The sequence below is a fragment of the Corylus avellana genome, chromosome ca1, assembly GCF_901000735.1.
Source record: "Corylus avellana chromosome ca1, CavTom2PMs-1.0".
NCBI classification, from domain to species: Eukaryota; Viridiplantae; Streptophyta; class Magnoliopsida; order Fagales; family Betulaceae; genus Corylus; species Corylus avellana.
Genome location: NC_081541.1, coordinates 20,718,142 through 20,744,414, shown reverse-complemented (window position 1 = coordinate 20,744,414; position 26,273 = coordinate 20,718,142). Strand labels below are relative to the sequence as shown.

At 36.1% G+C, this 26,273-nt stretch overlaps 1 non-coding gene and 1 pseudogene across 1 annotated transcript; one reads left to right on the top strand and one right to left on the bottom strand.

Moving 5' to 3' along the window:
- LOC132167239 (uncharacterized) overlaps positions 1-10,430 on the top strand; it is a 101,008-nt pseudogene extending 90,578 nt beyond the window's left edge.
- An 11,558-nt stretch (positions 10,431-21,988) lies between these two features.
- LOC132168300 (small nucleolar RNA R71) lies at positions 21,989-22,095 on the bottom strand. The gene has a single exon (XR_009438818.1). It is a non-coding gene; the product is annotated as a small nucleolar RNA R71 (small nucleolar RNA).
- Positions 22,096-26,273: the final 4,178 nt, after the last annotated feature.

The following is a 26,273-nucleotide window of genomic DNA, read 5'->3' as shown; positions in this document are numbered from 1 at the left end:
CATAAGTAACAACAGATATCCACACCAGATTCTTGGGTTAATCAACATGGGGAACCGGGAGTATACACCCATGCCCTAGGCCTCATATGTTTGTCGATTTCCACATAAATTATGCTTTCTTAAAGAGCAAATTATTAGTATACACCTATGCTAAATCCTTTAAGAAAGAAAAAAGTTAGAGTATACACCCATGTCTAACTCGTTGCTTAGGAAAATCTATAGCTTAAGGAGTATACACGCATGCCCTTAGGTTGACAAACATTAGATATTCATAACATGATCAAAACATTGGCATATTGATATATTAATTGAATATAATTAGTGGTGAATATCAAAGCCCTATCTTTTTATTATCATTAGATCAAAAATCAATCTTTGTCTTGATTTACTTTGAAATTAATTTTAGAAAAAAATTCAGCAATCCTCTTCGGAATGACCCCGTATTTGCACACTATACTACTATGTTGACCTCGTGTACTTGCGGGTAAAACATCCAATTATTTGCCTATTAATTTAGGTAGGTAATTGTGACAACATAGTTGTGGCTACTTACTAAGTTGTCGAACTCACCCCTTCTCCCTATACATCTTCTTCAGATTGCCCTATATATCGTAGCATTGAGGATAGGGATAGCGGTGGGCCTCTTAGTTGTTAAAGATCCGATCATCTGGCCTAATGGAAGGGACACTTGGGCTTATTGCTTTGTGGAATAGCAGGAGCAATAGCAGTAGAAGTGTCTGGGACTCCATTCTATAGACTAGACCGCTTGGAACAAGCATAGACTGTGTAACTTTATTGCTTTTGAGATTATTGAATACTAGCACATTATGTGCTTGTGATTTCATAATGAGAGTTTATAGTACTATGGTGATGTTATGTTTTTGTGGTAATCATATAGTTGGAGAATTTTTATTTTTATTCAGAATATGTTACAATTGCTCCTAGCCTTTCTACCTCCAGAACTTGGGGTGTTACAGGTGGTATCAGAGCAAAGAGGTTTAGTAGATTGGGAGACATCAATTACTTGAGGATATTAAGTATGGATTAATGACCTATTAGGTGATGATCACTACTGAAGCATTAGGTTTTAATCAAAAGAGTTATGACAAGAAGATATTTTAGGGAATTAGGGCTTACATTAATATGCACCCAAAAACAAGTTAATTGGTGCGACACCAAAGTGGATGCATTATAATGGTACTAATTTGTCTAATGCTTTGTAGGCATTCATTAAGGACATGAATAAGACTCAAGTTGTCATAATGATTAGGAAAATAATGGAGGAAGGTTGCTAAGTTTCGACCCCAATAGTCATGTGTTCCTTATGTGAATAGTTTATTTTGATGGTTTTCCATATGTTATCAGAGTAGTGTAGTAGGAAGCAAGGTAAGTGTTGACCTGAAAAGGGGAGGCCATTAAATTGAGATTTAAAGACTAAGGTATAAAGGATCTAGAGTTGAAGTACTTGCATGAGTTACATACGATTAATGTCGTTGACAGATAATGGTTAAGAGTAGATTTTGAGGTCCTAACCAAGGATAAGAATTTCTATGGAATGGATTTAGAATATTCTATAACTTGAGGACTGAATTGTTGAAGGTGTAGATCTTGTTAACACTAAAATAAATCTTGTGAAAAGTGGGATTTATGATTCTTACAAAGAGATATACATTTCGTACTGGTATAGTTTAAATTTTTTATTAGGACGTGTCTTAAATGCAAGGGATGAGAAATTCGTAGTGATGATATATTGAGGACTTTGAAAAGAATGCTAAGATTGGTTAAGATTAAAATTATTAGAATTATATCAATAATGGTTATAGGAGTGATCGGATGATTATTTGACCATCATGATTATTGAAGTACACAGACCCTGATATCTAAATTATGCGCATCTAAAATTATTGTGGTTGGTGTTTTTCTGATTAATGAAAGGTTTTGAGGTTTCAAACAAGATTATGAATTTCTTATAAAACTGGATTTATATACTTGTGTGATTCTATAATCTCCACTATAAGGGTAAGATGGATTTATGATGTATATGTTTAGTAAAGTTAGATAAGTAATTCATCTAGATATATGGGAGTCATAATTTTTGAAACATTGTGGTATTTTTACATTAGAATTGAAGACGTATTATATTTTGAGACATCTTATTGAGTCTTTAGGATGTGATTTGTTAAAAGATTCAACATTGACATGATTTGCATGGACTAGTATGGGTTGCTAATTCTCATTTTCGGACTCGGTTGATCTTAAGATATAAGCAACTATCCTTGATTTTGATTGTGGAGTAAAGGTACTAAAGTTAATTGATGGTTCATCTTTAACGGCATTTTGAGGAATATATTACTTTGGGTGAAGTTAGATTCATAAGGACTATAGGAATATTGTTATGGTGCGAATTAGTGGATTTTAAGGATGATTTTCTTGGAGGAAATTACATTAGAAATTTATTGCGTTACTTTGTTTGAAAGCTGTTTTTATATAGGTATGATCCATGTTATGGTTTGAGGTAAATAGTAAGAACGATTACTAATGGTCAGCAATGAAAATTTCAATTTAAGTGTTTAAAGGAACTAGGTATGACCAACTAGTAGAGGTTTGATCAATCATTTATCAAAGGTCAATTTAGGTTTTAGAGAAGAAGATGGAAAAAGATTAAATTCATAAATTATGATATGGAGACTGTCTTTCTTAAAGTTACATGGAAGATTTGGCAAATGTGGATGAAGGTATGATCATTACTTAGTGGTTTGAATAACATCCGGACAATATGGTAGGAAGCTCATTATCGTATCTGGGAATCAAACTTCTTGGGTAGTTTTGTGATAATTGAAATTGGAAGAGGTAATCTAGTGATTGACTGACTTTTGATATTTTGTTATGGATGATTCTTTTGATTTCTGGTTGAGGAATTTGTGGGGGCCGAATGGTTGGAGGTTGGGTTTTTGATTTTCTTGTATGGGAATATTGATATAGGCACTACAATTGCAAGGTATAAATGTTAGAGGCATCCTATTGAATTCAATTTCAGATTTGTGCAGATGAGGAATTGTTAATGGCTGTACTTAGGTATAAGAGTAATAAGATTTGATAGGATTAGATGGGTTATTGATTCTTGTTGAGCTTCAGATGAAAGTATAGATACATGATGACATCTTAAACTTCTTTGAGGTTGAAGTTATTTATGTATGACAATATTACTGCATGTTTGAGATAGTTCATAAAAGAGATTATTGGATAAAATTTTAGCTTGAGTGTTTAATGAAATTGGGTACGACTAAATACATGAGGTTCCACCAACTTTATTTTACGACCAATTTGAATTCTAGATAGTGGTTAGAGAATATTTATGCTTGGTCAAAAGATTATGATTTGGGGACTGAAAATATTAAACGTACATTGAAGGTTTTGAAGTATGATACCTTGGAAATATAGTTAGAGTTTATTATCGGTATTGGAAAGCCTTCTAAAGTTTTTTGTGATGAGAAATAATCATTAAGCACCTAGAGTTTTTGGATCAAGAAAAATTATGGGATTATGTTAAAAAAAAAAGTTGAAGTTTTGGACTTATGTGCTTAATTGAGGTATAGCAATATAGTTGATGACTTTTGAGAATGTCAAGTTCCAAAATACTAAAATTTTGTGGTCTAGCTTATTGATGATGGAATAAGAATTTTAATAAGATGAAGAGTTCCAATTGGATACAAGGTTCATTACCAATATTGAGGTATAAGTATTATAAGACATTTATATGTTGGCAGCACCAAGAGATTGAGGGCACTTAGAGGAATAGTCATGCGCTAAGTTTGGAATAGTGATTGATATATTTTTGGAATAATTGATGAGATCGATTTCATTCCACTTTTGTATTTTTAGATAGTTTATGGAATGATTGGATTTTTGTACAAATCATCCCGTGCATGATTAAGGAAATAAGGTATGTCAATGATTTATGGACTGCATGTTGAAAGCCTTGTGGATTTTAGTGTGTGTACCTGTGGCCTAGACTAACAATTGTAATTAGAATTGTTGTTTGATTTTAAGTTAAGAGAGACTATGTTACTTGCAAAATCAACAATGAATTTTGGAAGGAAAGATGGTCACATGGTATTTAGCCACTTGAATTTTTGTGGAAAGGTTGCTTCATTTAGATCATTGATTTTGGTTTTATTATATGGTTCCTTACTGTTTACCACATCTAAGTTGACGGTTAGAGTTTGCTGTTTGTCAAAATTAAGGTAGCTAATACTCTTGAAGGTGAGTGAGTTGCTTTTTAGCTATAATAAACCTTTTGTTATTGATAAGTGCTAAAATATTCATATTTTATCCCCTTAATTTACATTTGTTAATTTCTTAGTTTTGTTATTTTATGCTATTTTATTTCCTTTTTGTGTTTTCTGTGTTTTATAGGTTTTTGGAAGAAAATGAAGTCTTCTGGAAAGTTCGAACATAAAAGACAAAATTGGGAAAAAGCTAAAAGTCTTGGATCAAGAGGAAGGCCCAGCTGGTGCACTCGAGTGCACATTGCCTAGGCTTGAGCACATATGTGCTCGAGCACCCAACACCAAAGATCGCAGAAGTGCGATCGAGTGCACAACCTCTGCGATTGAGCGCACTCGGGCGCTGGAGAAATTTCAGACATTCGGCAAGACTCATTTTTCTTCCTAAACTAGGTTTCCCAAAATTAGGACTTTAGACCTACGAATTTCTTAGGATTACTAGGGCTTCTAGGACTCTCCTAAGCCTTATAAATAGACCTCTAAGCTTCACAACTCAAGGGACTATTCAATAGATAAATTTTTATATGCTTGCTTGGAGAGGAGAATTTGGAGGCTACTTCTAGGAGCAGTTTTCGGTTTTTTTTTTTTCTTTTATTTTCTTTTATTTTCTTTTCCCCTTATTTTAATTATGTGTAACTAAATACTTTAGTAGGGCTAGATTGAAGCCCAAATTATTTTTCTCTAATATTTCAATATTGGGGCCTTTGTGATAATCATATTGTGATGCTTAACTTAATTAATTCTTGTTTTATCGAATTCCTCATATGAATGTGCCTGATCAACATATGCATATGGTATGGATTAATTATTTAAGTCAATTTGGATGATCGAGTCCTGGGCTTAATAGAGTAACAAAAGAATCTCCTCACGGGTTTTTGGGTTAATCAACATGAAAAACCAGGAGTAGGTACCCATGCCCTAGGTTCCATGTGTTTGTCGATTTCCACAGATTTATACTTTCTTAAAGAACAACTTAGTAGACACCCATGCTAAATCCTTTAAGAAAGAAAAGAATTAGAGTAGACACCCATGCCTAATTCGTTGCTTAGCAAAATCAATAACTTAAGGAGTAGATACCATACCCTTAGGTTGGTGAACATTAAGTAATCTTGATATGATTGGAACATTGACATATTGTTATATTATTGAACATGATTAGTGGTGGATATCAAAGCCCTACTATGTCATTTATCTTTATTTATTTTCATAATATCAATTTTGTGACAATTTTGGTATTTTAATTTAGAAAAGCAATTCTAAACAAAAATCAACAATCCTCATGGTAATGATCTCGTACTTGCAACTTATACAATTGTTTTGATCTTGTTTACTTGGGAGTTAAAACGTACTGAATATTCGTCTTTTAATTTATGTGGGTATTTGGCACAACAGTGATAAAAAATAATTATGAGGTAATTCGGAACAAGGTTAACAATTTTGAATGACCCATGGCTGGTTGGATTTTATGGGATAACTTACCCTACAATGGAAAGATATTGGGGAGAACAATTAGTTGGGTCAAGGTACATGCTGTAAAGTTATTGAGGCAGGTTGTTGTAAAAGTAAAATCGGTGGAATTGATGATATAAAGTTAAGGCGATATGTGCATGTCTTTTTACGTATATTGTTATTTAATTTTGGAATGGGTATCAAGTCTGAACATTCTTTTTGTATAGGAGTTGTGCTTTACCCACAACACTTGACCTTAGTTTAATGGTGGATGTAGATGTTGGAATGTGCCAAACAAATAGTAGGAATATCATAAAGACTAAGGGCAACAATGCTGATAACCTTGCACTTTAAGCAAGAAAATTCCAAGTAAGTTTTGCTAGTAGCAAATTCCGAGGATGAAATCTTTATAAGGAGTGAAGGATGTAATACCCCGAAATTTATACCCTGGATAAAGGTGATCTTAATATCAAGGATAAGAAGGATTTGCAATTTTATAGGTAAATAGACTTAATGTGAAAGATTATGGATATTGATAGTTCGAAATTTAGTGGGTTATTGAAAGAAAAGTCACATTGTTTTGAACACCGAAAATTCAATGAGTGACTTTAAATAAAAAAGTTTTAAGACCTTGTATATTGATGAGAAAGGAAGATTTTAAAAGTGGTTTCATGATTTTTGGACACTTGTAGAAGGAGTTATGATTTTTAGAAGATGCAAGTGTCAAAACAGGAATTTCAGTCAAACAGAGGCACAGAGTTTCGAGGACCTTTTGAGGTACCAAAATGTTATGGGTTGCTATGATTTTTGGATATATTGTGAGTATTTGAATGATAAAAATTTCAAGCTAAATTTCATGTCATTAGGAGTTTAATTGAAATAGTTATGATTTTTCCAAGTTTAATAGATCAAGCTGTCAAGTAGTTAAAGTACCTGCGATTTGGAAAATTAATTGGATAGGTTAATGATCCTAGTAGGCCACCATTTTTTCGTATGTGGTATTCAAAAGATTTATAGTCATTGAGGATTAATTATAAAGTTTTATGACTACATCTTGATAGGTTCATGCCAAGACACCTAAGTTCTAAGATGAAAGCACTGCATGCCTACTAGACCCATTTGATTGACACCTAGACTAACATGTGTTATACAACATGCTTCTATGGTTTTTTCGGTGGAAACTTGGTGGACACTTGGGCCTAAGGTGCCAAACATACTTGACACTTGTTTTGTTTCACAGAGGAGTTGGCAAGCATTTAAGGGGAGCAATTTCCCCTCAATTACTCACAACTCAAGTGAGCGTGAGATGAGGGAGAGATCCAAGAGGATCTGCTGGAGAAAAGAGAAAGATAAGAGAAAAGAAAAGAAAGGAAAAGAAATGGAGAAGAAAGAAAAGAAAGGAAAGAGAGAAGAAAGAAAAGAAAGAAGAGAAAGAAAGAGGAGGAAGATGAAAATAAAAAATAAAAAATATATGAGAACTCTCCAAGGTAAAATTTTTTTAACTTCATATATTTTATTGTTAACTTTTGAAGAGTTTTCCAAAATGGGTTGATTATTGATGAATTTTTTATATGGTTAACAAATTTGATTCATGGGTGTCTCTGTTGATGGATATTATTAATTCGTGGGTTTGTTGGATGAAATTGCGAATGGGTTTCGATTTGTAGTATTTGGTAATAATGATCTTTGGGTTGTTAAGCGATTGACTAATTTTTTTGGGTTCTTGTTTTGTTAACCAAAAATTGGGACTAGCCTTGAGTTTGCTTTGATGATCAAAAGTTGGATCGTTGCTTACTAGATGACTCTTTGACTTTGAGGAATTAATGTATTGATGATGTTTCAGTTCTGAATTTAGGTAAATAGATGATGGATTTATGTTTTGACTAAGGACAGACGGTGAAAGGATAGAGATGAGAGATATGATCCTTAACCAAAGTGATGTATGATTAAAACTTGTAAATGAATTGATGACTAAGGTACTTTTTACCTCCATTGTAGGAATTGTGAGTTGGATGCAGATTCAAAATAAAGGACATGCGATGCCAAGTAAGGGGACACAACACCGAAACCCCAACAAATTTTATTATAAATCTTTGGAAAAATGTTGGGGATTTTATAAAGAATCCACTTACATGATTTTCAATTGCACTTCCTTTCATATTTTAATGCCATGTTTTATTCAATCATATGTCATTGTTAAAGAATGTTACATATTACAATTACCTCATTTTTATGAGTTATGCCTGAATGCGATTATGAATGAAAGGAGCTCACAAAGTTTCAGGGTATATTATACCATTATAGAAGAGATTACAAGATCATATGAAATGTTATATGTGCAGTCATGTTCATAAATGTTTAACCCCAAGGCAAAATTATGGTCACGATCGGTACCGCATGGGTAGGATGGCGAGCACACTGAAAGACGATTATGAGAAGGTGTGTGCTATTGGCCTGCTAGCCTTCACCTAAGGAAGTTCCCAACTTGGTAGCTCTCCCCTGCGACGATAGGATGAGCATATAGGTCCTTTGGGACAAGCCAACGTGCGATGCTCATGGAAAAATTGCGGTGTCGGGTCAAAGGGTAAAACAACTATTTTGCAAGAAAAGTAAAAGGAAGTGCTTACTTATTTTATAACTAGCTATTCTTACTTAATTGTAATAATTTTATTAATTATTATTGTGGATGACTGAAATTATGGCATAAAAATTTGCATAGCATGTTTTATAGCATCTTGGTATTATGGCTACTTACAGAATTGTCAAACTCACCCTTTCTCCCTATACATCTTTTTCAGATTGCCCTATATATCGTAGTACTGAGGACAGGGATACCGGTGGGCCTCTTAGTTGTTAAAGACCCAATCATCTGGCCTAATGGCTGGGACACTTGGGCTTATTGCTTTGTGGACTAGCAGGAGCAGTAGTAGTACAAGTGTTTGGGACTCCATTCTATAGACTAGATCGCTTGGGATAAACATAGATTGTGTAACTTTATTGCTTTTGAGATTATTGAATACTAGCACATTAGGTGTTTGTGATTTCATAATGAGAGTTTATAGTACTCTAGTGATGCTATGTTTTTATGGTGATCATATGGTAGGAGAATTTTTATTTTTATTAAGAATAGGGGAAACTACCTTTTTTCCCGATGAACTATAACGCCTTGGCACGTTCTACCCATGAACTACCAACTGTACTACTTCACCCCCATGAACTAGCATGTTTTGCCCAAAACCCCCTTTCGTTAGTCAAAGCTGTTAACTTAGATGGTCAGCCCGTCACTTTGCGTCACTTTGCTCCCATAAACTATAACGCATTGTCACTTTGCCCCTATGAACCACAACACATTGTCACTTTGACTGTCTGAGTTAACAGCTTTGATTGACGGTAGGGGGTTTTAGGCACAAAATGGTAGTTCATGGGGGCAAAGTAGTACAACTGGCAATTCATGTGGGAAAAGTGCCAACACGTTGTAGTTCATGGGGGTAAAAGGTAGTTTCATCTTAAGAATATGCTACAATTGCTCCTAGTCACTCTACCTCTAGAACTTGTGGTGTTACACATGTTTTCAAGCAAAATTAAAAGTTTTCAATCCAATGGAGGAGGGGAGTACACTGACATTTCTTTTCAAAATTTTCTCTCCTCCAATGGTATCCACCATCGCATGTCTTGTCCGCATACACCTGAGCAAAATTGTGTCTCGAAGTGTAAACACCCACAAATTGTCGATACCGGCCTTACACTTCTCGCCTAAGCTAGGATGGATACCAGCTTTTGGGTCAAAGCTTTCAATTGTGCCATGTATCTTATCAACCGTTTACCTACAAAAGGTCTTGACGGGTTGGTTGTCCCCTTATGAAACTCTATTTCATCGCTCTCCGGATTATACTTATTTCCGAGTGTTTGGGTGTGAGTGTTTTCCTTATCTCCGTCCGTATAACAAGCATAAGCTTCAATTTAGGTCTACTTCATGTGTGTTTCTAGGATATTCTCTTCATCATCAAAGGTATCAGTGTCTTGATCCCAGCATAAATCGTGTCTATTTTCCTGTCATGTTCTGTTTAATGAAAACCTGTTTCCCTTCAAGATGTGTAGGTTAGCTCCAATTCCTCTATTGTCGTGGATGCCTTCTCGCCTATGGTTTCCTTGCCTATTTTAGTCCCTACCCAATTGCTCGAGACAGCCATAGTGCATGCCCAAAGCCCAGCCGAAGAGAGTCCATTGCCTCTCCATACTCCTGCTAGTGTTCCAAACCAAGAGCATCTCCCTGCCTCAATTGAAGCGCCTCCAAACAACCTAGCTCTAGCACCTTCTAGTGACACCAAAAATCACCACCAAGGCCTGTCTTACACCAGCTCACATGCCCCTTCAACCTCTACCCATTCCATGGTTACTCGTTCCAAACGGGGAGTTGTTCAACCAAATCCGAGGTATGCTTTACTTGTTTTTGTTGACACTAATCTTGTTGAACCCACTAATTTTGGACAGGCACATAAACAACCTGAATGGCTTGCGGCAATGTGTTATGAGTTTGATGCTCTTCAATGTAATGGTACTTGGAGTTTTGTTCCCCTTGCTCCGGATCTGAATGTGCTCTCCAACAATGGGTCTACAAAATCAAGCGTCGCTCCGACAGTTCTATTTAGTGCTTCAAGGCACACCTTCTTGCAAATGGATTTCATCAACAACTGAGCTTGGAATATAATGAGACCTTCAGTCCTGTGGTTAAACATACTACTATCCGCACTATTCTTGTGTTGGCTACCTCCAAGTGTTGGTCCATTTGTCAATTCGATGTCCACAATGGCTTTCCCCAAGGTCACTTGACGGAAGAAGTGTATATACGCCAACCTCATGGGTTTGAAGATCCCACCTTTCCTCATCATGTCTGCCGCCTTCACAAGTCCCTTTATGTTTGAAATAGGCTCCTCGGGTTTCGTTCCAAAGATTTTCGAATTATCTTGAGGACCTTGGTTTTTTGGCTTCACAAGCGGATCCATCCTTGTTCACTTATCGTCATAACAACATCTTCGTGTACCTTCTCATCTATGTTGATGACATTCTAATCACCGGTAATGATGCTTCTCATATTAGCTATCTAATTCAACAATTGGGCTCCTTGTTTGCCAGGAAGGACCTTGGTCAGTTGCATTACTTTGTTAGCATTGAAGCCTCCTACCAAGGCGCCTCCTTGTCTCTTACTCATACCAAATATGCCACGGATCTTCTTCTCCATGCTAAAATGGACTTGGCTAAACCATGTGCTTCTCCAACTATGAGTGGTCAGAAACTTCATGCCACAAATGGTGATCCTCTTCCCGACCCTACTCCTAATCGAAGCATTGTTGGGGCCCTTCAATACCTTATCCTCACTCGCCCTAACAACATCAGCTCTATTTCTCTTTGCTCTAACCCAATCTATCATGCTCGGATGAAGCATTTTGAAGTTGATTATCATTTTTTAAGAGAAAAATTTGTACACAAGGAGCTTTATGTTCATTATCTTAACATTGTTGACCAAATTGTTGATGTGTTCCCTAAAGGCCTCACTAGTGCAAGGTTTAAATTGCTTTGAGACAAGTTCATGGTTTGGGATCGCCCCTGAGCTTGCGGGGGTGTATTAAAGGAAACCTTGACAACTAATCTGTATAGCAAGCCAATCAGACGTGATATGCATTCATGGGATCCTTTCCTTATGTTGTCCATTAACAAGTTGTAGTTGCATAAGGAAACATGTGCAGAGCATCTCAACGTATATCTGTACAACTAAGGCAACCATCTAAGAAAGGCATTAACTAATCTATATAGCAAGCCAATCAGACGTGATATGCATTCATGGGATCCTTTCCTTATGTTGTCCATTAATAAGTTGGAGTTGTATAAGGAAACACGTGCCGAGCATCTCAACATATATCTGTACAACTAAGGCAACCATCCAGGAAAGGCATTACGTCCAGTCCACATATATCTCAACAAGGAAATATAGCTACAGACAATTGGATAGTAGCATCTTGATGTAAATGACATTTATTTTCTCCTTTATAAATTAACACCTACATCATGTATATAATGTCTACAGGTTTACGTAGTAGGTGTGGGATTGAAATAAGAAAATCCATTTATTTATTCAATCTTTTCATAATCCATGGTTATCTTTGTGCAGGAGAACACACACACACACACACACTAAATTTGTCCTTCTTCTCTCTGCTATACTTTTTTCCAGTGTGTGAGAGAGAGAGAGTAGATTCAAGGTTTCTATGACCCACGACCAGCTTGGCAATGAGTCAAGTTTTTTTTTTTTTTTTTTTAGGAAAAAATGTAATCCTTTATATTTTCTGTGATTATATGAATGATTGTTATACAATGGTTTTAATTGACACATGATCAATAGGATTAGATAAACCATGCCTAGGGTAGACAGTTCGTACCAACCGAAGATGGGTTATACTATTCCATCGATTGTGTGTATCCTATTAAGAAACTCGATAGGCCATACCTAGGAAAGATAGATCATACCGCATCTTAGTGGTTAAGTGGCCGATCCATGCCAACCAAAGATGGGTTATACTTATTTCTTAAACGATGGTATTTTCTTGACTACTCGAGTGAGACAAGCCCTATATCATGCATAATATGAATTTCTCTTATTAATTGTGACTGACCATTGTTATGCGGTTAGTGGTGAAATCAACCTCCTATTCTTTTTCTCATCACTACTCCTTTACTTTTACGTCTTTACTTTTATGCATTTAATTTAGTAATAAACAAAATCAAATCAATCTCTTTTAAACTGAGTTATATTTAATCTTGAAAAGCTTGATAACAACACTCCGCACTCCTTGAAGTTTGACACTCTCTATATAGCCCTATCCGACAAGGAATCGTTCTATTGTGAGTGGTTATTATTGATTATTTTTGGACACAAAAAGACCGCATTGGTCCTCACTAAAGACAAAAGAGTAGGTATGGTGGTTCCCCGGTGTACATCCTCACTAAAGACAAGAGCATACGTACGGTGGTCCCCCGGCGTACGTCCTAACTAAAGACAAGGGCGTACGTACGGTCAGAAAGGGGTGGGTGATAAGTGCTAAAATATCCATATTTTAGCCCTTAAATTTATATTTGTTAATCCCTTAGTTTTGTTAGTTTGTGCAATTTTACTTCCTTTTTGTGTTTTATGTCTTTTTATAGGTTTTTGAGGAAAAGGAGGCATTCCAGAAAATTCAAGCTTAAAGGGCAATTCGGGAATAAGCTAGAAGTTTTGGAACAAGCACAAGCAGCAAGGCACCATGCGATTGAGCGCACTGCAGCTAAGCTCAAGCACATCAACGCTCGAGCCCCCACACAGAAGATCGATTGTAGGTGTTCGATCGAGCACACTAGCACTGCGATCGAGCGCAGTCGTGCACCAGAGAACAATGCAGCGGCTGGCCTTATTTTGGAAAGGGTTTTTCCTCATCAAACTAGGTTTTCCAAATCCTAGTTGAACTAGGACTTAAACCTATGAGTTTACTAGGGTTTCTAGGATTTCTAGGGTTTTCTAAACCTGTAAATAGATCTCTAGATCACTAGGAAAAAAACACACAATTTTTTTAAAGAAAGCTCTAGGACAAGGATTGACGGCTCTTCAAGGACGCGTTTTTTGGGTTTATTCTTTTCCTTTTTATTTTATTATGAAGATGATTAGCATCAAACTTATGTGTAACTAAATACTTTTGTAGGGCTAGGTTGAAGTCCTAATTATGTCTCTTTAATATTTCAATATTGGCGCCTTTGTGATAATCATATTGTGATGCTTAACTTGATTATTTCCCACTTTATTGAATTCCTCATATGAATGTGTATGGCCAACATATGCATGTGGTATGGACTAGTTAGTTAAATCAATTTGGATGACCGAGTCTTGGATTTAATAAAAGTAACAAAAGAAATCCACACCAGGTTCTTGGGATAGTCAACATGGGAAACCGGGAGTAGACACCCATGCCCTAGGCCTTATATGTTTGTCGATTTTCACAAATTAATGTTTTCTCAACATGGGAAACTGGGAGTAGACACCCATGCCCTAGGCCTCATATGTTTGTCGATTTTCACAAATTAATGCTTTCTTCAAGAACAACTTAGTAGACACCCATGCTAAATCCTTTAAGAAAGAAAAGAATTAGAATAGACACCTATGCCTAATTCGTTGCTTAGGGAAATTAATAGCTTAAGGAGTAGACACCCATGCCCTTAGGTTGACAAAATTAAGTAATCATGATATGATTGGAACATTTGCATATTATTATATTATTTGAGTATGATTAGTGGTGGATATCAAAGCCGTACCTTTTATCTTTATTAAATCAAAATCAATCTTTCATCTTGTTTTATTTGCGGAAGTAATTTTAAGCATAATTTACACAATCCTCGTGGGAATGATCTCGTACTTGCACCCTATACTACTATTTTGATCATGTGCACTTGCGAGTTTAAACGTAGCAAAATATTATCTATTAATTTAGGTAGTATTTGTCACAACAAGTTTTTGGCCCCATTGCCGGGATTGCATTAAATTTTGTTTAGAATTATTTTCTCTTAGTTTTGTTATTTTAATTTTTAATATTAACTCAGTATGTTTTTAATTTTATCAAAATCTAAAATTGTTATTTTTTTTGTTTTTTGTTTTTTTTTTTTAGTGTTTTTTTTGTTTTGTTTTGTTTTGTTTTGTTTTGTTTATGTTTATGTTTTTTTTTTTTAGTTTTGTTTTAGTTCTGCGGACAGCCTGCATTCTGTTCCGACGATCGAGCGCATACCATGAGCGGTCGAGGGCATGCCTAGCAGCGATCGAGTACACTTCCAGAGAGCATCCAAAATCGGTTGGAACTATAGAAACTGACCTTCTTCTTATGCAAGGTCGTGGATCTCAGGACTCAACCATCATTCTACTCAATCTAGAAATTGAGAGGACCATTAGACAAAGGCATAGAGACAACTCCGACACAAAAGAAGAAGAAAAAGTTGAGGAAACAATGGAAGATCTTCTAGAGAATCTGCCACCAGTGTGGAGACCTATGAAACATACATTCATTCCTCAAAACCTCAACCAACCATCATGCATTGCCTACTAATCAGTGTTAACTGCAAAAATATTCATATTTTTAGCCCTTAACTTACATGTGTTAATCCTTTAATTTTGGTTAATTTATGCTAAAGTTTCGGACTTAAAAGAGCTATTTTGAAAATATTGGAGGCTCTGGTAGTGCGATCGATCACAGGGGAGTTGCGATCGAGCGCACTACAAGCGAGGACCACAAGTGCAAGGTACCTGCGATTGAGTGCCCAGCACAAAGAGGATCGATCACAGTCCTGCAATCGATCGCACACGGGTTGCGATAGAACGCACCCGTGCGTGATGGACAAGTCAACCACCATCCTTGATATGGAAAGTGCAATTTTAAGGGTTTTGTAACTTAGTGCGGACTAGGGCTCAAACCCTATGATTTTTAGGGTTTCTAGAGTATTCCTAAGGCCTATAAATAGACCCTTAAGCCTCTAGAATATACACACAATTTCCAAGGAGAAGAGTTGGAGCTCTTCAAGTTCAAGTTTCGGGTTTATTCTTTTTCTTTCTTTTATTTTATTTTATGAAGATGTTTAACATCAAACCTATGTGTAACTAATTTACCTAGTAGGGCTAGATTGAAGCCCTAGTTATGCTTAGTTAATATTCAATATTGGCGCCTTTGTGATAATCATGTTGTGGTATTTAACTTGATTAATTCCTGCTTTCATGAATTCTTCATGTGTGTGTGTCTGATCAACATATGCATGTGGTAAGGACTAGTTAGTTAAATCAATTTGGATGATCGAGTCCTGGGTTTAATAAAAGTAACAAAAGAAATTCACACTGGGTTCTTGGGTTAATTAACATGAGGAACCGGGAGTATACACCCATGTCCTAGGCCTCATGTGTTTGTCAATTTTCACAAAATTATGCTTTCTTAAAGAACAACTTAGTATACACCCATGCTAAATCCTTTAAGAAAAAAAAAGAGTTAGAGTATACACCCATGCCTAACTCGTGGCTTAGGGAAATCTATAGCTTAAAGAGTAAAAACCCATGCTCTTAGGTTGACAAATATTAGATATACATAACATGATCAAAACATTGGTATATTGATATATTATCTAAATATAATTAGTGGTGGATATCAAAGCCCTACCTTTTTATTATTATCAACTCAAAGCCAATCTTTATTTTGTTTTACTTTTGGAATTTATTTTAGACAAAATTTAGAAATTCTCGTGGGAATGACCCCGTACTTGCATCATATACTACTATGTTGACCTCTTGCACTTGCGGGTAAAACATACAATTATTTGCCTATTAATTTTGATAGATACTTGTAACAAAAACTTTTTGGCGCCGTTGCCGGGGATTGCGGCAAATTTTGTTTAGAATTATTTTCCTTTAGTTGTGTTATTTTAATTAGTTTTTTTTTTTCTTGTTTTTTTCATAGTTACTATTCCGCCTCTGGAGGTGCACTCGAGCACCCAACCAGGGCGATCGAGCGCACCAGTGCGATTAAGCGCACCTTATGGTGTGATTGATCGCACATCTAGAGAGCAGCACAGTTACTATACTAATTATAGATTTGATTTTTTTTCTTTTATTTCATGCAGGGTTAGTTGAGTCTGCATCTTCGTAAGTTTTATTTTTAATTTTGTTTCTTTTTAATTTTTTTTTCTTTTAACTTTTTGTTATTTTATTTTTAATTTCACACATGTGGGGAGGCATTCCGGCGCCCCATGGACCATGTTCATTATGCCATGACCCTTATCACCATGTTAGAGAATGTCCTTCAATAAGACAAATTTCTAACAAAAGTTTTGGGCATAAGAACACATCGTTCTCTAGATCGGGACAGACCGCTATTTTGATTCCTATAACCCATCATGGAGCCAACAGTCTAATCTTTCGTGGCAAGCTCAAGCTCCTGGAATTCAAGCACCACAACTTGATGAAGAGGAGCCATCTCCACAATTCTTTGGTCAATCATATTCATGTCTTAGTCCTAGTCTGAGGCAATCCATTTTCAAGATAATAGCTTATGAAGAAGAACCATCTCCCATATATGACTATTCATATTCCTCTCCACGTCAACAATACAAAGAAGAGACACCTCCTCCGAAGAATTATGTGTTAGAAGAAGCGCATGCAAGTTTAGAAGAAACTGTTGAGGAGAGCTTTTGTGAGCCAAGTCTTGAGGATCCAATGGGAGAGAGTTTTGATCAAATTGGAGGTAACCTAGACCTGGACAATCTACTTGAGCGTACTGAAACTTCTAATGAGCCAAGTCTTAAGGATCCTTTGGGAGAGTGCTTTGATGAATTTGGAGGTGACCTTGACCTCGACAAGCTACTTGAGTATGCTGAGACTTCTAATGAGCCAAGTCTTGAGGATCCATTGAATAAGCGTTTTGATCAATTTGAGTTTGACTTGGATCTTGACAAGTTCCTCAATCAAGCTGAGATGTTTAGTGAGCCAAGTCTGGATCCATTGTTAGAGCACTTTGCTCAATATGAATTTGATTTGGACCTTGACATGATGTATGAGCAAGCTAAGGCCTTATTGGATTCCATTTCTAAGAACAACAAGGTGCAAGAAGAAGATGAGCAAATTGAGGACATCAATATAGATGAATTCCTTGAGTATTATCCAGTTCATGATTTCCACCCGGATGAGAAACTGTTGGAGAAAACTCAAAGTGATCCTCCCTGATCTATAAACACTCGGAAGCATCTTGCAATAGAAAAGATTCATTCCCTTTGGTGCAAGAGAAGAAAAGGCTGGTGCTTCAAGTTTAAAGTGCCACAGTCTGGCTGAAGACGTTAAACATAGCACTCATGGGAGGCACCCCACAGCATATCATTTTTATTTTGTTTGTTTGCTTTATTTTTATTTTTATTTTATTTTATTTTGTTGTGTTTTTATTTTTATTTTGTTTTTGTTTTCCTTGGTTACTTTAGTGTTTTGCAGGGACAAGTGTGCTTCAATTCAAGTTTGGGGGTGTGCTATGAGCCATACTATTCCAAACAGTTCATCCATTTCCCGAGTAAATTCTTTCCATGTTATAGACACATTGGGGACAATGTGTAATTTAAGTTTGGGGGTATGGGAGACACTTTACACACACTTTATCCCAGTTCTATTTTATTTTTATTTTTATTGTTTATGGAAAAAAAAAATTGTCCCAATTTTATTTTATTTTTGTCGTTTGTGAAAAGAAAAAAAATATGCATGTTCATGTTTGCCTTAAAATTTTGGTTAATCTTAAGAATTGTGATTTGATTTCATTGGTGAGCTTAAAATTTTGAACACATGATTTGATAATTGAGTCTTTCAATTTGGTTACTTGCTTAGGATAGTTGAGAATTCACATGTTTGATTTGATCTTCCACAAGCACATTAGCACATAAATTGTGAGGTGTGACATGAAGTCTAATGTGTGTGTTTCTAAGTATTGGGTGAAACTGGATAATTTATTAGATGGATAATTTGGCATATATATATATAATAATCATTGATAAGCTTTTCCCTGAGTAACTGGACCTCTTGCCTCGAAGCATTGAGTGTTCACATCAAAAGGTGAAAAATTTTGATTTGATTGATGTCATGGTTAGTTTGGTTTTGTAGCTTTTTTTACTCGAGTTTATAGGTCCTTAGGGGTGTTTTACACCTAATGCCCTAGAACCATCTGGTCTGGGAGTCATTGACTTAATACTCATTACATGGGTCAATTAGAAAGCTTAAAGGAACCAAACATTGCACAATCTAACTTAAAAAAAAAAAAATGCCATTGTTGTTCATTCTAATAGGGATTTTAGTGAACTTTAAGATATGGAGACATTGCACATTAGAAATACTTGAAAATCTCATAATTTTGTGCTAGTTCACTTTACACTATTTTCAAACTTGTGATGTTTTAGCATGTCCTTTGTAAGTCATTGAACTTTGAGATTCCAATTCATTGTGAAGATAGGGTTCATCTTTTTAAGCTTGCGAATGAATAAAAATCATGATCTTAAAGTGATACTTAAATTTTTGGGATAACATGAACTGTGCATGATGTTTGTGGGTAACCTTTCTGGAAAACCCTCACAAGACTTCACTCGTCCTCTAGTGAATTCCTAGAGGTTTAAAAGGCTAATTGCATACGCTAAATGCAATCGTATATCCCACGAAAAATGAATTTATCTTTTGTTTTCTATTTTTCCATTTAGTCTTTAGTTTTTTATTGCTAAGGAACTAGCAATATGTAAGTTTGGGGGTGTGTTAAGTGCTAAAATATTCATATTTTTAACTCTTAACTTACATGTGTTAATCCTTTAATTTTGGTTAATTGATGCCATTTTAGTTCTTTTATATGTTTTCCTTGATTTTGTAGGTCATTGGAAGAAAAAGAAGCAATCTCAGAAGTTTCGGACTTAAAAGAGCTATTTTAAGAATATTGGCGGCTCTGGTAGTGCGATCGATCGTAGGGGAGCTGCGATCGAGTGCCCAGCACAAAGAGGATCGATCATAGTCCTGTGATCAATCGCACAGGGGCTACAATAGAGCGCACCCGTGCATGATGGGCGAGTCAGCCGCCAGCCTTGATATGGAAAGTGCAATTTTTAGGGTTTTGTAACTTAGTGCAGACTAGAGATCAAACCCTACAATTTTTAGGGTTTCTAGAGTATTACTAAGGCCTATAAATAGACTCTTAAGCCTCTAGAATAGACACACAATTTCGAAAGAGAAGAATTGGAGCTCTTCATGTTCAAGTTTCGAGTTTATTCTTGTGCTTTATTTTATTTTATTTTATGAAGATGTTTAACGTCAAACTTATATGTAACTAATTTACTTAGTAGTGTGAGATTGAAGCCCTAGTTATGTTTAGTTAATATTCAATATTAGCGCCTTTGTGATGCTCATGTTGTAGTATTTAACTTAATTAATTCATGCTTTCATGAATTCCTCATATGTGTGTGCCTGATCAACATATGCATATGGTATGGACTAGTTAGTTAAATCAATTTGGATGACCGAGTCCTGGGTTTAATAAAAGTAACAAAAGAAATCCACACGGGGTTCTTGGGTTAATCAACATGGGGAACTGGGAGTATACATCCATGCCCTAGGCCTCATGTGTTTGTCGATTTCCACAGAATCATGCTTTCTTAAAGAACAACTTAGTATACACCCATACTAAATCCTTTAAGAAAGAAAAGAGTTAGAGTATACACCCATGCCTAACTCGTTGCTTAGGGAAATCTATAACTTAAAGAGTATACACCCATGCTCTTAGGTTGACAAACATTAGATATACATAACATGATCAAAACATTGGCATATTGATATATTATCTAAATATATTTAGTGGTGGATATCAAAGCCCTACCTTTTTATTATTATCAACTCAAAACCAATCTTTATTTTGTTTTACTTTTGGAATTTATTTTAGACAAAATTTAGCAATCCTCATGAGAATGACCCCATACTTGCATCATTTAGTACTATGTTGACCTCGTGCACTTGCGGGTAAAACATACAATTATTTGCCTATTAATTTAGGTAGATACTTGTAACAACAACCAGAAGTACATGGCACCTTCAATCTGTCACCGCACATGCTCAATACTTTGACTCACTTCAAAGGCACACCTACTGAGGATTCATATTTGCACCTTAGGGAGTTCTTTGATCTTTGCAAGACTCAGCACATCTAGGGCCTAACTTTGGAGGGAATCAGGTTAATCATTTTTCCTTTTTTTTTAAAAGATAATGCTAAGTTGTGGTTAAGTTCCTTACATGTAGATTTGTTGTGCAAATTATCTACCTAAATGAATAGGTGAATAATTGTACGTTTTACCTGCAAGTGCACAAGGTCAACATAGTAGTATATGGTGCAAGTACATGATCATTCCCACGAGGATTGCTGAATTTATGTTTTAAAAATAAATTCCTTAAACAAAGATTGATTGTTAAAGTGATGATAATAAAAGGTAGGGCTTTGATATCCACCACTAATTATATCTAGCTAATACAATAATATGCCAATGCTTTGATCATGTTATGCATATTTAATGTTTGCCAACCTAAAGGTATGGGTGTCTACTCCTTAGGCTATTGATTTTCCTAAGCAACAAATTAGGCATGGGTGTCTACTCTAATTCTTTTCTTTCTTAAAATGATTTAGTATGGGTGTCTACTAAGTTGTTCTTTAAGAAAGAATGAATCCGTGGAAATTGACAAACATATGAGGCCTAGGGCATGGGTGTCTACTCCCGGTTTCCCATGTTGATTAACCCAAAAATCCGGTGTGGATTTCTGTTGTTACTTACATTAAACCCAGGACTCGATCATCCAAATTGATTTAATTAACTACTCCATACCACATGCATATGTTGATCAGGTACACACATATGAGGAATTCATGAAAGCAGGAATTAACCAAGTTAAATAGCATAACATAACCATCACAAAGGCGCCAATATTGAAATATTAACTAAACATAACTAAGGCTTCAATCTAGCCGTACTAAATAAATTAGCTACACATAGAGTTGATGTTAAACATCTTCAGAAAATAAAAGAAAAGAAAGGAAATAATAAACCCGAGACTTGACTTGAGAGCTCCTATTTTTCTCCCTTCTCCAAGCCTCTCTATTCTAAAGGCTTAGGAGTCTATTTATAGGCTTTAGAAGTCTTGGAAAAGTAGTAAACCCTAGGGATTTCATAGGGTTTCAATCCTATTACAATTTGGAGTTTGAAAAACCCTAATATGGAAATAAGGACATTATAGCCGCCACGTGGGATGCCTTCTGCGCATGGGTGCACTCGATTGCAGGTCTACGATCGATCCTTCTTTTGGCCTGCGCTCGATCGCTCCTAGCCTAGCTCGTGCAGCATCTTCTCTGGTATTGCGCTCGATCGCAGGTACCCTGCGATTGATCGCAGTACTAGGGAGCTCCAATTTTTCCATCTTCTCTTTTTGAGCCTAAATCACCCAGTTTTACTTCACTTTCTTCCAAAAGCCTGTAAAAACATTAAAGACACAAAAAGGAATTAAAATGGCCTAATTAACTACAACCAAAGGATTAAAACATGTAAGATAAGGGCTGAAAATATGAATATTTTAGCACTTATCAAGATTCCATTCATACTTGGGAAGAGTTAGCCACTAAGTAACTAAAGAAGCATTTCTAGCTCAAAAGTCAGGGCAACTTAGAAGGGAGATTCAAACATTTCAGCAGAGAGATAGAGATCTTTTCTTCGAAGCATGGGGACACTTCAATGAGTTGCTTCTCAAGTGCCCACATCACAATCTCTCTCTAGGGTGGTGTTTGGTAAATGGGTTGGCCTAAACACTGTAGTTGATGTGGAAAAAAGTAAGAATATTTAGTATAAAAAAGTGAAAAAAGTGGTATGGAAAAGTGAAAATTTTTTGTTTTGTAGTGATTTTTTTATTTGAATAATAATAAAAAGTGAATGATGTGATATAAAAAGTGAAAAAGTTAAAATGTTTTGATGTTGATTTTTTTGGAAATGGTGATGAATAGTGTCTAACCCAACTCCAACCCCTTTACCAAACAAGGCCTAGATGATCAGGTACAAGCTTTTTACAAAGGTTTAAATGACACTAACAAAGGTATTGCTGATTCATCTTGTGGAGGTGTGCTTGTGGAAAAGAGCAGTGAGGAAGCCATAGAGTCCTTTGAGACATTAAGCGAGCACTCCCAACAATTCTCATCCAGAGGGAGACAAGGAGTAAAGAGTAAAGGCATGTATGAAGTGAACACAAATAGCGGAGTGCAAAATCAAGTGGTTGCCATGGAGAGAAAACTAGATATGCTTGTAAAAGCCATGACTACTCTGAACATCTCTCCCGTTCAACAAGCTGCACAAATCCAAGTATGTGCCATATGTTCCCATTCTGATCACACTACTGAGACTTTTCCTTTGTATTCATTTACAGATCAGGAGCAAGCAAACTATGTGGGACATAACAATTATCCTCCCAAGAACAATCCATTCTCCAACACCTACAATGCAGGGTGGCGTAACCACCCCAATTTCTCATGGAGTAACAATCAGAATATTCTAAATCCTCAAGGGCAGCAGAGGAATTCACAACAAGGAGATAACTACTAGGCTACACCACAAGTAGTCCAACCAGTTTTGGAGTCAAAGAAGAGTGACCTGGAAAGTATTGTACTCAAATTGGTGACTTCGCAACAACAAATGGTGACTTCACAACAAGAATTTTTGACTTCGCAACACCAAACCAATGCAAGGCCCAAGCAATCTATCCAAAGATTGGAAGCACAAATGGGGCAAATGGGCAAGGAGCTGAGTGAAAGAAAGAATGGTGAATTTCCAGCCCAAACAATACCCAATCCAGGGGGTCACTAGCAATCAAAAGCTGTAACCACTCTAAAAAATGGCAAGATCATAAGAATTGAAGAGACAACACAAGCATTTCCAGCTGAAGCCTCAATGTTGTGCAAATATCCACCTAAATTAATAGGCGAACATTTGGTACGTTTTAACTCGCAAATACACAAGATGAAACGATAGTATAGTGCGGCAAATACGAGATCATTCCCACGAGGATTCTTGATTTTGTTTAGAATGAATTTTCTAAATTAAATATCAAAATTGTCACGAAATTGATTTTATGAAAAGAAATAAAGATAAATGAAAGCGTTAGGGATTCGATATCTACCACTAATCAGACTAATTAAGATAACAATATGCCAATGCGCCAATCATACTAGTATATTTAATGTTTGCCAACCTAAGGACATGGGTGTCTACTCCTTAAGCTATTGATCTCCCTAAGCAACGAATTAGACATGGGTATCTACTGTAATTCTTTTCATTCTCAAAGGATTTATCATGGGTGTCTATTAAGTTGTTCTTTGAAAAAGCATAAATTTGTGGAAATCGACAAACACATGACGCCTAGAACATGAGTGTATACTCCCGGTTCCCCATGTTGATTACCCCAATAACCCGCAAGGATATCTTTTGTCACTATATTAAGCCAAGGACTCGATCATCTAAATTGACTTAAATAACTAATCCATACCACATACATATGTTGATCAGGCACATTCATATGAGGAATTCAATTAAGCAAGAAATAATCAAGTTAAATACACCAAAATATGATTGTCGAAAGAGGCACCAATATTGAAATCCTAAAACGACATGATTAGGGCTTCGATCTAGCCCCTAACTAAGAGTTAGTTACACATAAGTAAAATAAAGATTAAAAATAAAAGGGAAAGAAGAAACCGAAAAACTTTTGGAAGTAGCCTCCAAATTCTCCTCTCTGAAGTTGTGTGTGGAATTCTTTGTTTAGAGGCCTATTTATAGACTTAGGAAAACCCTAGAAGCCCCTAGAAACCCTAATAAAATTGGAGGTCTAAATCCTAGTTCAAATAGGACTTGGAAAACCCTAGCTGATGTGGAAAAAGCCTCTTTCTGAAACTGGGCGCCCCGGGTGCGCTCAATTCTAGGGGAGGTGCGCTCGAGCGCACCTCTATGATCAATCCTACTCCTTTCTACGCTGGAGAGCATAAGCGCTTGAGCCTGCTTCTCATACGCATGAGCGCACGCCTGCACTCATTCTCTTGGTCTCTTGCGCTCGAGCGCTTCTGTGCTCGAGCATGGGTCTTCTGTGATCGAGCACATATGCGCTCGATCCTATTGTCTTGTGCTCGATCCCAAAGCTTCCAGAATTTTTCCAAATTGCCCTTTTAAGCCTGGAACTTCCAGAAACACTTCCTTTTCTTCCATGACCTACAAAAAGACAAAACACAAAAAGGAAGTAAAATTGCACAAACTAACAAAATTAAGGAATTAACAAATATAAATGAATGGGCTAAAATATGAATATTTTAGCACTTATCACTCAACATCCAAGGTAAGTGAAATGGAGAATGTCAATGCACCACCCTTCCCTCAAAGGTTAGTAAAGCCAAAGAAAGAAAAGAAACTTCTTGATATTTTTGAGACTTTGAGAAAAGTAGAAATTAACATTTTTTTATTAGATGCAATTCAACAAATTCCTTCATATGCTAAATTTTTAAAGGATTGTTGCACTCGTAAAAGAATGTTTTAGGAGCATGAAACCGGGGCTTTAATAGAAGAGGTAAGTGCAGTACTGTTAAGAAAACTACCACCAAGGCTTAAAGATCCCAGTAGTTTTACTATTCCTTACAGGATTGGTGACCAATGTTTTGAGTGTGTATTACTGGATCTAGGAGCGGGTGTCAATTTGCTACTGTACACTGTTGTATTGCCTTTACCTATTATCTTAGGAAGACCCTTTATGAGAACTGCTGATACAAAAATTTGTGCGAAAAAGGGTACTATAAGTATGAAGCTAAATGGTGAGAGGATAGAATTCAAGATATTTGATGCATTGAAATTACCCCAAGATAATCTGGAATGCTTTAGCATGTGTATAATTCAAGTTATTGTTGAGAAAGTTTTCCAGGTCCATCATATTGATTCTCTGGAGGCTACCCTTGTAACATCCCCAGCCCGTTAAGGCTGAGTTTGCGACTTTTCTTCTTTTACAACAAAAATTTTGCAAAGATCTATAAGGTCTATCAGAGTACTTGATTTTAAAGGATACGATAAATGTATAAAACATTCTTCAAGAGATTTTATTACAAGCGAAATTAGAAAACATTAAACTTTAGTTGCAGAATATCATATTATTACAATAATTGATATGAAAAGACTTTGAAAATTAATAATTATTCCCGTCCCCATTCCGGCCTCCTATTCCAGCGTCCTTTCTACCTGAAAACAAGAAATAAAACTAAATGAGCCCAAAGGAGGCCCAGCAAGTAAAATCCACAACCATAAATAGTTTTACTCCTTGTTCTCAGTTTTGAAAATCGTTTTCACAAATAAATATACATTCAGCCATAATAATACACGTATGTACAGTTGCATCTCCCGTAGCATATACATACTATTATATCTAGTAATAAATCATCGTCATAAATCATCATCATAATGCATCATTATAAATCATCTTTGTAAATCATCATAGTATATCATTTTTGAAATCATATCATCATTTTCTCATATTAGGGCCCATGTACACTGTTACCTCTGTGCACGAGGGTTGCGGTTCCTTATGACCATGGCACTGAACTGTGGCCTCAGCCATGCCCGACTGTCAATTAACTCTTTTCTTGGTACACTCAACAGTCATGTTGATGGAATACCACATTCTGGCATAGCCTCCTTTGGTGGTTTCGCCTCCATCCGAGTATCGGTACCGAACTCCTCTCATCCTTACTTATCTTGGGCGAAAAATACTCTCCTCCATACATGTGCCCTCATTTCATAAACATTTAACTCATTTCTTGTACATTTTTCTGTACTTCTTTTGATGCATATTAGGGCAACAAGTAGGAGGGTTTATCATTATTCTTATTTCTTATAATCATCATCATTTCTCAACTTTCTTTTCTCAAA